The sequence below is a fragment of the Somniosus microcephalus genome, unplaced genomic scaffold, assembly GCF_052327205.1.
Source record: "Somniosus microcephalus isolate GS21.2 unplaced genomic scaffold, FLI_Smic_1.0 unresolved_chr3, whole genome shotgun sequence".
Lineage (NCBI taxonomy): Eukaryota > Metazoa > Chordata > Chondrichthyes > Squaliformes > Somniosidae > Somniosus > Somniosus microcephalus.
The window spans coordinates 53297655-53310607 of record NW_028225181.1 but is presented as its reverse complement, the minus strand read 5'-3'; the positions used below and the strand labels follow the sequence as shown (position 1 = coordinate 53310607).

General features: G+C 51.8%; 2 protein-coding genes across 2 annotated transcripts in view; both read left to right on the top strand.

The window, feature by feature from the left end:
• LOC147091451 (BTB/POZ domain-containing protein 17-like) overlaps nucleotides 1-3289 on the top strand; it is a 69420-nt gene extending 66131 nt beyond the window's left edge. Inside the window, exon 3 of the mRNA XM_085976798.1 lies at nucleotides 2962-3289. The gene's annotated coding sequence lies outside the window, so the exon portion shown is untranslated. The remainder of the gene's footprint in view (nucleotides 1-2961) is intronic.
• Nucleotides 3290-5203: 1914 nt separating this feature from the next.
• The window catches only part of LOC147091450 (lymphocyte activation gene 3 protein-like), a 127331-nt gene continuing 119581 nt past the window's right edge, over nucleotides 5204-12953 (top strand). Inside the window, exon 1 of the mRNA XM_085976796.1 lies at nucleotides 5204-5581. The gene's annotated coding sequence lies outside the window, so the exon portion shown is untranslated. The remainder of the gene's footprint in view (nucleotides 5582-12953) is intronic.

Here is a 12953-nt window from a genome sequence, read left to right as displayed (position 1 = left end):
GACAGGAGCAGGAGGAGGCCATTCGGCCCCTCGAGCCTGCTCCGCCATTCAATGAGATCATGGCTGATCATCCAAATTCAGTACCCTGTCCCTGCCTTCTCCCCATATCCCTTGATCCCTTTAGCCTTAAGAAATATATCTAACTCCTTCTCGAATATATTTAATGAATTGGCCTCAACTGCCTTCTGTGGTAGAGAATTCCACAGGTTCACCACTCTCTGGGTGAAGAAATTCCTCCTCATCTCAGTCCTAAATGGTTTACCCCTTATCCTTAGACTGTGACCCCTGCTTCTGGACTCTCCTGTCATCAGGAACATCCTTCCTGCATCTAGCCTGTCTAGTCTTGTTAGAATTTTATAAGTTTCAATGAGATCCCCTCTCATTCTTCTAAACTCCAGCGAGTACAAGCCCAATCGACCCAATCTCTCCTCATACGTCATTCCTGCCATCCCAGGTATCAGCCTGGTGAATCTTCGCTGCACTCCTTCCATGGCAAGAACGTCCTTCCTCAGATAAGGCGACCAAAACTGCACACAATACTCAAGGCGTGGCAATTGGCAAGAGAACCAGAGATGCCATTCAGGGAACGCGTTCTGACTTGGAATGTAGCGCCTGGTGGAAGCAGACTCAGTAACTTTCAGCAGGGAAGTGATAAATACTTGAATGGGGACGGAATTTACAGGGGCCACGGGGAGAGAGAGAACCCGTGGAGTGGCCAGAACCGAACGAGGTGCTCTAAATGGGGTCTGAACTGCACCCCCTGCAGTATAACGTGAATAAGTGTGAAGTTATCCACTTTGGTAGGAAAAACAGAAAGGCAGAGTATTATTTAAATGGTGATAGATTGGAAAATGTTGATGTACAGAGGGACCTGGGTGTCCTTGTACACCAGTCACTGAAAGCAAACATGCAGGTGCAGCAAGTGGTTCGGAAGGCAAATGGTATGTTGGCCTTCATTGCAAGAGGATTTGAGTACAGGAGCAAGGATGTCTTACTGCAGTTAAACAGGGCCTTGGTGAAACCACACCTGGAGTACTGTGTGTAGTTTTGGTCTCCTTACCCAAGAAAGGATAGACTTGCCACAAAGGGAGTGCAGCGGAGGTTCACCAGACTGATTCCTGGGATGGCAGGACTGTCGGATGAGGAGAGATTGGGTCGACTGGGCCTGTATTCACTGGAGCTTAGAAGAATGAGAGGGGATCTCATTGAAACATATAAAATTCTGACAGGGCTTAACAGGGTAGATGCAGGGAGGATGTTTCCCCTGGCTGGGGAGTCTAGAACCAAGGTTCGCAGTCTCAGAATAAGGGGTCGGCCATTTAGGACTGAGATGAGGAGAAATATCTTCGCTCGGAGGGTGGTGAATCTTTGGAATTCTCTACCCCAGAAGGCTGTGGAGGCCAAGTCACTGAATATATTTAAGAAGGAGATAGATTTCTAGACACAAAAGGCATCAAGGGGTATGGGGAGAGAGCGGGGATATGGTATTGACTATTGAGATAGAGGATCAGCCATGATCACATTGAATGGTGGAGCAGGCTCAAAGGACCAAATGGCTGACTCCTGCTCCTATTTTTCTATGTTTCTATGGCCTACTCCAGCTCTTTGTTCCTCTGTTCTTATCATAGAATGGTTACAGCACACAAGGAGGCCATTCGGCCCGTCAGCTAGTTCCACTCCCCTGCCCTTTCCCCGTAGCCCTGCAAATTCTTTCCCCTCAGATACTTATCCAACTCCCTTTTGAAAGCCGTGATTGAATCTGCCTCCACCACCCTTTCAGGCAGTGCATTCCAGATCCGAACCCCTCGCTGTGTAAGAGAGTTTTTCCTATGTTGCCTTTGGTTCTTCTGCCAATCCCCTTAAATCTGTCTCCTCTGGTTCTCGACCCTTCCGCCAATGGGAACCGTTTCTATTTACTTTGTCCAGACCCCTCATGATTTTGAACACCTCGATCAAATCTCCTCCCAACCTTCTCTGCTCTAAGGAGAACAACCCCAGCGTCTCTAGTCTATCCACGTAACTGAAGTCCCTCATCCCTAGAATCATTATCGTAAATTTTTTCTGCACCCGCTTTAAGGCCTTCACATCCTTCCTAAAGTGCGGTGCCCAGACTTGGACACGATACTCCAGTTGAGGCCGAACCAGTGTTTTATGAAGGTTCATAACTTGCGGGGGCAGTTCCTGAGACCCGTGAACCACTGGCAGCCCCTCGTACACAACAGGCAAATTATTGGAGAATTACGGGCAGGCTATTCGACTGCGTGGCATCGCAGTTGGGTTTTTCTCTTCGACCTGTGGCAGGGGGTGAGGTACTGTCCCATAGGAGATACAGGGTCAACTGTTCGGAGTTGGCTAATTTGATACACCCGCTCCTTGCCCCTGTTACTTGAGCACATAAAGCTAGGCTGACACTCCAGTGCAGTGCTGCGGGAGTGTGGCACTGTCGGAGGTGCCGTCTTTCGGATGAGACGTTAAACCGAGGCCCTGTCTGCTCTCTCGGGTGGATGTTAAAGATCCCATGGCACCACTTCGAAGAAGAACAGGGGGAGTTATCCCTGGTGTCCTGGGGCCTCAACCAACATAACAAAAAAAATATTATCTGGTCATTTATCACGTTGCTGTTTGTGGGATCTTGCTGTGCACAAATTGGCTGCCGCATTTCCCACATTGCCCCCACGTCAAATAGTACTTCATTGGCTGTAAAGCGCTTTGAGATGTCCAGTGGTCGTGAAAGGCGCTATATAAATGCAGGTCTTTTAGAACTCTTCTGTGTCAGGTGTCCTATCCTATCCTAAGGCCGTTATCCAATTAGGATATGCTAATATTGGGAGAATAGTCGGGACATGTTGGCTACATCCCATGTGTGGTGCGAGTGTCGGGTATTGGCCAGAATAATGGAAGTACCCAAGTAGTATTACGTTAACTGTCGGGGTCGCCCTGTTCCTTTTTTGTAATACTAAGGCCAGATGTCAGGTTGAAGTGATTTAACAGTGAAACCATCAAGATGGCTATTCTGTGAAGTCTGGAGGTGTGGTGAGAAGGAATATCGCTTCAGTATACATTCTGGCCATCATGTGATATGACTCGCGCAAAAGGAGGATGCAAAGAACAGGCAACAAGCAACCTTCTTGAGTTTGGAGCTCACGGAACGGTCTGAAGTTCAACACCTCCGGCGCTCAAGCTTGATCACCTCGGGATACAGGAAGCCAGGTTGCACGAGTCTATTGTATAACTGTAATAGTTATTGCACTATTGGTGTCTTGAGTAATAAACATGCATTTGGACGAGAGGCTCGCGCCTGAATCACGAGGAATCATTTAAGAACATCAGAAATAGGAGCAGGAGTCGGCCATTTGGCCCCTCGAGCCTGCTCCACCGTTCAATAAGATCATGGCTGATCATCGACCTCAACTCCACTTTGCTGCACCATCTCCATATCCCTTGATTCCGCTAGAGTTCAGAAATCTATCGATCTCAGCTTTGAATAGACTCCAAGGCTCAGCATCCACAGCCCTCTGGGGCAGAGAATTCCAAAGACTCACAACCCTCTGAGTGAAGAAATTTCTCCTCATCTCAGTCCCAAATGGCCGACCCCTTATCCTGAGACTATGTCCCCTAGTTCTAGACACTCCAGCCAGGGGAAACAACCTCTCAGCATCTACCCTGTCAATCCCCTTCAGAATCTTGTATGTTTCAATGAGATCACCTCTCATTCTTCTAAACTCCAGAGAGTATCGGCCCATTCTACACAATCTCTCATCATAGGACAGCCCTCTCATCCCAGGAATCAATCTAGTGAACCTTCGTTGCACCGCCTCCACGGCAAGTATATCCTTCCTTAGATAAGGAGACCAGAACTGTGCCCAGTACTCCAGGTGTGGTCTCACCAAGGCCCTGTACAATTGGAGCAAGACTCCCTTACTCTTATACTCCAACCCCCTTGCAATAAAGGCCAACATGCCACTTGCCTTCCTTATTGCTTGCTGTACCTGCACGCTAGCTTCCTGTGTTTCTTGCACGAGGACACCCAAATCTCTCAACACCAACATTTGAAAGTTTCTCGCCATTTAAAAAATATTCTGTTTTTCTATTCTTCCGACCAAAGTGAATAACCTCACATTTCCCTACATTACACTCCATCTGCCACCTTACTGCCACTACTCACTTAGTCTGTCGATATCCCTTTGCAGAGTCTTTGTGTTCTCCTCACAGCTTACTGTCCCACCTAGCTTTGTATCATCAGCAAACTTGGATACATTACACTCGGTCCCTTCATCTAGGTCATTAATCTATAGCTGAGGCCCCAACACTGATTTAATTGAGTTTAAGAGATTTCCTTACACTGCCATCACCACCAACCCACCCTTCATTAACCGAGGCATAGAATATAAGAGCAGGGAGGTTATGATGGAGCTGTACAAAACGCTAGTTAGGCCACAGCTGGAATACTGTGTGCAGTTCTGGTCGCCACACTATAGGAAGGATGTGATTACATTGGAGAGGGTGCAGAGGAGATTCACCAGGATGTTACCTGGGCTGGAGCGCTTCAGCTATGAAGAGAGACTGGACAGGCTGGGGTTGTTTTCCTTGGTGCAGAGAAGGCTGAGGGGGGACCTGATTGAGGTGTACAAAATTATGAGGGGCATAGATAGGGTAGATAAAGAGGAACTTTTCCCCCCAGTAGAGGGGTCAATAACCAGGGGGGCTAAATTTCAAGGTAAGGGGCAGGAGGTTTAGAGGGGATTTGAGGAAAAACTTTTTCACCCAGAGGGTGGTTGGAATCTGGAACTCAGTGCCTGAAAGGGTGGTAGAGGCAGGAACCCTCACAACATTCAAGAAGCATTTCGATGAGCGCTTGAAATGCCATAGCATACAAGGCTACGGACCAAGTGCTGGAAAATGGGATTAGAATAGACAGGGCTTGATGGCCGGCGCAAACACGATGGGCTGAAGGGCCTCTTTCTGTGCTGTATAACTCTATGGCTATGACACCCGCAACCTAGAAACAGGCCAACCGTAGAGTGAGACTGACAGATCCTGGTCGCAGCCCTTCCTCCTCTGAGCTTTGGTCTTAGTCTCCCTGACCATCCACACTATTCCTGAACTCCAAATCCCTCCTCGCCCACCTCCCTATCTCTGTAAACTCCTCCAGCCCTCACACAAGCCTCCGAAATCTCTGCGCTCCTCCAATTCTGGCCTCTTGCGCATCTCCCCCACCATCGCCGGCCGTGCCGTCAGCCGCCTGGGCTCTGAGCTCTGGAAATCGCTCCCGCAACCTGTGTCCACCTCTCTCCTTTAAGACGCTCCTTCAAACCTTGCTCTTTGGCCAAGCTTGGAGCTTGGTGTTAAATGTTGTTTGGCATCGGCTCCTGTGTTAAAGGCGCTATATTAGTGCAATTTACTGTTGTAGCGTTGACCCCCCAATGAAAGCTCCCCCTCACCCCAACGAACAGAATTTTGCAACCGAATTGGCCTGGAACAACGTTGTTGATTCGAGAATGCGAGAATCTCGAATCAGCCTTTCCACTGCAGCTGCTGTTTACGAATGTTTGACTGGAGCCGAGATGGGAGTGGAACTGAGGTTAGTGCATCGACACCCAGCCACCACAAGACAGCCGAATCTCGGAGAGACACACACACAGGCCGTGTTGCACGTACTGTGCAGGGGATCCTAATGTCAACACCGGGAATCTAGCACTCGGGGTGAGGGGGCTGTATTATAGAGGGAGTCTCGCCATCAGGGACCCCTTTTAAAGAGAGAGTCTCGCCATCAGGGACCCCATTTAAAGAGGGAGTCTCGCCATCAGGGTCCACATTTACAGAGGGAGTCTCTCCATCAGGGACCCCATTTAAAGAGGGAGTCTCGCCATCAGGGACCCCTTTTAAAGAGGGAGTCTTGCCATCAGGGACCCCTTTTAAAGAGGGAGTCTCGCCATCAGGGACCCCATTTAAAGAGGGAGTCTCGCCATCAGGGACCCCATTTACAGAGGGAGTCTCGCCATCAGGGTCCCCTTTTAAAGAGGGAGTCTCGCCATCAGGGACCACATTTACAGAGGGAGTCTCGCCATCAGGGTCCCCTTTTAAAGAGGGAGTCTTGCCATCAGGGACCCCTTTTAAAGAGAGAGTCTCGCCATCAGGGACCCCATTTAAAGAGGGAGTCTCGCCATCAGGGACCCCATTTACAGAGGGAGTCTCGCCATCAGGGACCACATTTAAAGAGGGAGTCTCGCCATCAGGGACCCCATTTACAGAGGGAGTCTCGCCATCAGGGACCACATTTAAAGAGGGAGTCTCGCCATCAGGGACCACATTTACAGAGGGAGTCTCGCCATCAGGGACCACATTTACAGAGGGAGTCTCGCCATCAGGGACCCCTTTTACAGAGGGAGTCTCGCCATCAGGGACCACATTTAAAGAGGGAGTCTCGCCATCAGGGACCACATTTACAGAGGGAGTCTCGCCATCGGGGTCCACACTTACAGAGGGAGTCTCGCCATCAGGGACCCCATTTACAGAGGGAGTCTCGCCATCAGGGACCCCATTTACAGAGGGAGTCTCGCCATCAGGGACCACATTTACAGAGGGAGTCTCGCCATCAGGGACCACATTTAAAGAGGGAGTCTCGCCATCAGGGACCCCATTTAAAGAGGGCGTCTCGCCATCAGGGACGCCTTTTATAGAGGGAGTCTCTCGCCATCAGGGACCCCATTTACAGAGGGCGTCTCGCCATCAGGGACGCCTTTTATAGAGGGAGTCTCTCGCCATCAGGGACCACATTTACAGAGGGCGTCTCGCCATCAGGGACGCCTTTTATAGAGGGAGTCTCGCCATCAGGGTCCCCATTTACAGAGGGAGTCTCACCATCAGGGACCCCTTTTAAAGAGGGAGTCTCGCCATCAGGGTCCCCATTTACAGAGGGAGTCTCACCATCAGGGACGCCTTTTATAGAGGGAGTCTCGCCATCAGGGACCACATTTACAGAGGGCGTCTCGCCATCAGGGACGCCTTTTATAGAGGGAGTCTCGCCATCAGGGTCCCCATTTACAGAGGGAGTCTCACCATCAGGGACCACATTTAAAGAGGGCGTCTCGCCATCAGGGACCACATTTAAAGAGGGCGTCTCGCCATCAGGGACGCCTTTTATAGAGGGAGTCTTGCCATCAGGGTCCCCATTTACAGAGGGAGTCTCACCATCAGGGACCCCTTTTAAAGAGGGAGTCTCTCCCCATAAGGACCCCTTTTAAAGAGGGAGTCTCTCCATCAGAAACCCCTTTTAAAGAGGGAGTCCCTCCATCAGGGACCCCTTTTAAAGAGGGAGTCTCTCTCCATCAGGGACCCCTTTTAAAGAGGGAGTCTCTCTCCATCAGGGACCCCATTTAAAGAGGGAGTCTCTCGCCATCAGGGACCTCTTTTAAAGAGGGAGTCTCTCCATCAGGGTCCCCATTTACAGAGGGAGTCTCTCCATCAGGGACCCCTTTTAAAGAGGAAGTCTCTCCATCAGGGACCCCTTTTAAAGAGGGAGTCTCTCACCATCAGGGACACCTTTTAAAGAGGGAGTCTCTCCAGCAGGGACCCCTTTTAAAGAGGGAGTCTCTCCATCAGGGACACCTTTTAAAGAGACAGGCTCTCCCCATCAGGGGCCCCTTTTAAAGAGGGAGTCTCTCCATCAGGGACACCTTTTAAAGAGAGAGTCTCTCTCCATCAGGGACCCCTTTTAAAGAGGGAGTCTCTCCATCAGGGACCCCTTTTAAAGAGTGAGTCTCTCCATCAGGGACCCCTTTTAAAGAGGGAGTCTCCATCAGGGACCCCTTTTAAAGAGGGAGTCTCTCCATCAGGGACCCCTTTTAAAGAGGGAGTCTCTCCATCAGGGACCCCTTTTAAAGAGGGAGTCTCCCCATCGGGGACCCCTTTTAAAGAGGGAGTCTCTCCATCAGGGACCCCTTTTAAAGAGGGAGTCTCTCCATCAGGGACCCCTTTTAAAGAGGGAGTCTCTCCATCAGGGACCCCTTTTAAAGAGGGAGTCTCTCACCATCAGGGTCCCCATTTACAGAGGGAGTCTCCCCATCAGGGACCCCTTTTAAAGAGGGAGTCTCTCCATCAGAGACCCCTTTTAAAGAGGGAGTCTCTCCATCAGGGACCCCCTTTTAAAGAGGGAGTCTCTCTCCATCAGGGACCCCTTTTAAAGAGAGAGTCTCTCCATCAGGGACCCCTTTTAAAGAGGGAGTCTCTCCATCAGGGACCCCTTTTAAAGAGGGAGTCACTCCATCAGGGACCCCTTTTAAAGAGGGAGTCTCTCCATCAGGGACCCCTTTTAAAGAGGGAGTCTCTCCATCAGGGACCCCTTTTAAAGAGGGAGTCTCACCATCAGGGACCCCTTTTAAAGAGGGAGTCTCCCCATCAGGGACCCCTTTTACAGAGGGAGTCTCTCCATCAGGGACCCCTTTTAAAGAGGGAGTCTCTCCATCAGGGACCCCTTTTAAAGAGGGAGTCTCTCCATCAGGGACCCCTTTTAAAGAGGGAGTCTCTCCATCAGGGACCCCTTTTAAAGAGGGAGTCTCTCCATCAGGGACCCCTTTTAAAGAGGGAGTCTCCATCAGGGACCCCTTTTAAAGAGGGAGTCTCTCCATCAGGGACCCCTTTTAAAGAGGGAGTCTCCATCAGGGACCCCTTTTAAAGAGGAAGTCTCTCCATCAGGGACCCCTTTTAAAGAGGGAGTCTCTCTCCATCAGGGACCCCTTTTAAAGAGGGAGTCTCTCCATCAGGGACCCCTTTTAAAGAGGGAGTCTCTCCATCAGGGACCCCTTTTAAAGAGGGAGTCTCTCTCCATCAGGGACCCCTTTTAAAGAGGAAGTCTCTCCATCAGGGACCCCTTTTAAAGAGGGAGTCTCTCCATCAGAGACCCCTTTTAAAGAGGGAGTCTCTCCATCAGGGACCCCTTTTAAAGAGGGAGTCTCCATCAGGGACCCCTTTTAAAGAGGGAGTCTCTCCATCAGGGACCCCTTTTAAAGACGGAGTCTCTCCATCAGGGACCCCTTTTAAAGAGGGAGTCTCTCCATCAGGGACCCCTTTTAAAGAGGGAGTCTCTCCATCAGGGACCCCTTTTAAAGAGGGAGTCTCTCCATCAGGGACCCCTTTTAAAGAGGGAGTCTCTCCATCAGGGACCCCTTTTAAAGAGGGAGTCTCTCCATCAGGGACCCCTTTTAAAGAGGGAGTCTCTCCATCAGGGACCCCTTTTAAAGAGGGAGTCTCGCCATCAGGGACCCCTTTTAAAGAGGGAGTCTCGCCATCAGGGACCCCTTTTAAAGAGGGAGTCTCCCCATCAGGGACCCCTTTTAAAGAGGGAGTCTCTCCATCAGGGACCCCTTTTAAAGAGGGAGTCTCTCCACAGCAGGGACCCCTTTTAAAAACGGAGTTTCTTGCACATCGCATGTATCTAATTTACCAGACAAATGATTTATTGATCGAGCCAATTTTTTGTCACGTTTTCGGCTGGGCCCACACAACAATCAATGGGTGGGGAGCTCTCTCGCCTTTGAGTCAGAAGGTTGTGTGTTGCAGCCCCACTCCAGAGACTCGAGCCCATAATCCAGTCCGACGTTCCCAGTTGTCCAGTACTGAGGAAGCGCTGCACTGTCGGAGTGGCACTACTGAGGGAGCGCAGCACTGTTGGAAGGGCAGTACTGAGGGAGCGCCGCACTGTCGGAGGGGCAGTACTGAGGGAGCGCTGCACTGTCGGAGGGGCAGTACCGAGTGAGTACTGCACTGTCGGAGGGGCAGTACTGAGGGATCGCTGCACTGTCAGAGGTGCAGTACTGAGGGAGTGCTGCACAGTTGCAGGGGCAGTACTGAGGGAGTGCTGCACTGTCGGAGGGTCAGTACTGAGTGAGCGCTACACTGTCAGAGTGGTGGTACTGAGGGAGTGCTGCACTGTCGGAGGGGCAGGACTGAGGAAGCACTGCACTGTCGGAGGGGCGGTACTGAGGGAGCGCTGCACTGTCCGAGGGGCAGTACTGACGGAGCACCTCACTGTTGGAGGGGCAGTACTGAGGTAGAGGTTCACTATCGGAGGGGCAGTACTGAGGGAGCACTGCAGTGTCGAAGAGGCAGTACTGAGTGAGTGCTGCACTGTCGGAGGGGCAGTACCTAGGGAGCGCTGCACTGTCGGAGGGGCAGTACTGAGGGAGCGGTGCACTGTCGGAGGGAAAGTACAGAGGGAGCGCCGCACTGTCGGAGAGACAGTACAGAGGGACCGCCGCACCGTCAGATTGGCAGTACTGAGGGAGCGCTGCACTGTCGGAGGGGCAGTACTGAGGGAGCACTGCACTGTTGGAGCGGCAGTACTGAGGGAGCGCTGCACTGTCGGAGGGACAGTACTAAGGAGCACTGCACTGTCGCAGGGGCGGTACTGAGGGATTGCTGCACTGTCGGAGGGGCAGTACTGAGGGAGCGCTGCACTGTTGGAGGGTCAGTACTGACGGAGTACCTCACTGTTGGAGGGGCAGTACTGAGGTCGAGGCTCACTATCGGAGGGGCAGTACTGAGGGAGTGCTTCACTGTTGGAGGTGCAGTACTGTGGGAGCGCTGCACTGTCGAAGAGGCAGTACCTAGGGAGCGCTGCACTGTCGGAGGGGCAGTACTGAAGGAGCGGTGCACTGTCGGAGGGAAAGTACAGAGGGAGCGCCGCACTGTCAGAGAGGCAGTACTGAGGGAGCGCTGCACCGTCAGATTGGCAGTACTGAGGGAGCGCTGCACTGTCGGAGGGGCAGTACCTAGGGAGCGCTGCACTGTCGGAGGGGCAGTACTGAAGGAGCGGTGCACTGTCGGAGGGAAAGTACAGAGGGAGCGCCGCACTGTCAGAGAGGCAGTACTGAGGGAGCGCTGCACCGTCAGATTGGCAGTACTGAGGGAGCGCTGCACTGTCGGGGGGTCAGTACTGAGGGAGTGCTGCACTGTCGGAGGGACAGTACTAAGGGAGCTCTGCACTGTCGGAGGGACAGTACTGAGGGAGCACTGCACTGTCGGAGGGGCAGTACTGAGGGAGCACTGCACTGTCGGAGGATCAGTACTGAGGGAGTGCTGCACTGTTGGAGGGTCAGTACTGAGGGAGCACTGCACTGTCGGAGGGTCAGTACTGAGGGAGCACTGCACTATCGGAGGGGCAGTACTGAGGGAGTGCTGCACTGTCGGCAGGGCAGTACTGAGGAAGCGTTGCACTGTTGGAGGGGCAGCACTGAAGCGCTGTACTGTCAGAGGGGCAGTACTGAGGGAACGCTGCACTGTCAGAGGGTCAATACTGAGGGAGAGCCGCACTGTCGGAGGGGCAGTACTGAGGGAATACCGCACTGTCGGACGGGCAGTACTGAGGGTGTGCTGCACTGTCGGAGGGGCAGTACTGCAGGAGCGCTGCACTGTCAGAGGGGCAGTACTGAGGGAGCGCTGCACTGTCCGAGGCGCAGTACTGAGGGAGTGCCGCACTGTCGGAGGGGCAGCACTGAGGGAGTACCGCACTGTCGGACGGTCAGTACTGAGGGAGTGAAGCACTGTTGGAGGGGCAGTACTGAGGGAGTGCTGCACTGTCGGAGGGGCAGTGTTGAGGGAGCGCTGCACTGTTAGAGGGGCAGTACTGAGGGAGTGCCCTCTCAGGTGGTCGCAGAAGATTCCACAGCCACTATTGGAAAAAGAGCAGGGGGCAGTTCTCCCCAGTGTTCTGGGGCCGACATTTATCCCTCAACCAACATCATTAAACACAGATTATCTGGTCATTATCACATCGCTGTTTGTGGGAGCTTGCTGTGCGCCAATTGGCTGCCGCGTTTCCTACAGTTCAACATTGACCCCACTTTGAATAAAGTTCTTTGTTGCTTGTAAAGCCCTTTGGGACATCCTGAGTTTGTGAATATCGTGACAGAAATGCAAAATGTTCCTTCTTTCCTTTCTTCCTTCCTTTCTTCCTCTCTCCCTCCCTGGGTATCTGTTCTTCTGTCCATCAAAAATCCAAACACAGATTCCGCAGATATAGGCTTCGAGCAGCTGATAAATGACGATTGAAGGAGGGGGATGTAGTTACTATCACTGTACACACCGGGGCAATGCTGTGCTGCTTTGATATGTGACTGTACAGGGTTGAGGTTTTTATTGAATCGTGGAACAGCATTGAACACAAAAGAGCATATTCGGCCCATCGAGACTGTGCTAGCTCTTTCGAACAGCAATCCAGTTATACCTAATCCCCCACTCTCCTCCCATCAACTGAAAATCCAGGACAGGTACAGCAGTGCCTGTCCATGACATGTAAGGCTTTTGACAAAGTCCCACATGGGAGACTGGTCAAGAAGGTAAGAGCCCATGGGATCCAGGGCGATTTGGCACATTGGATCCAAAATTGGCTTAGGCAGGAGGCAGAGGGTGATGGTCAAAGGTTGTTTTTGTGACTGGAAGCCTGTGTCCAGTGGTGTACCGCAGGGATCGGTGTTGGGTCCCTTGCTGTTTGTACTGTACATTAATGATTTAGATATGAATGCAGGAGGTATGATTAGTAAGTTCGCAGATGACACGAAAATTGGTGGAGTGGTAAATAGCCAGGAGCGAAGCCTCAGGCTACAGGACGATATAGATGGGTTGGTCAGATGGGCAGAACAGTGGCAAATGGAATTTAACCCTGAAAAGTGTGAGGTGATGCATTTTGGGAGGACTAACAAGGCAAGGGAATACACAATGAATGGTAGGACCCCAGGAAGGACAGAGGATCAGAGGGACCTTGGTGTGCATGCACATAGATCCCTGAAGGCAGCAGGACAGGTAGATAAGGTGGTTAAAAAGGCATATGGGATACTTGCCTTCATTAGCCGAGGCATAGAATATAAGAGCAGGGAGGTTATGATGGAGCTGTACAAAACGCTAGTTAGGCCACAGCTGGAATACTGTGTGCAGTTCTGGTCGCCACACTATAGGAA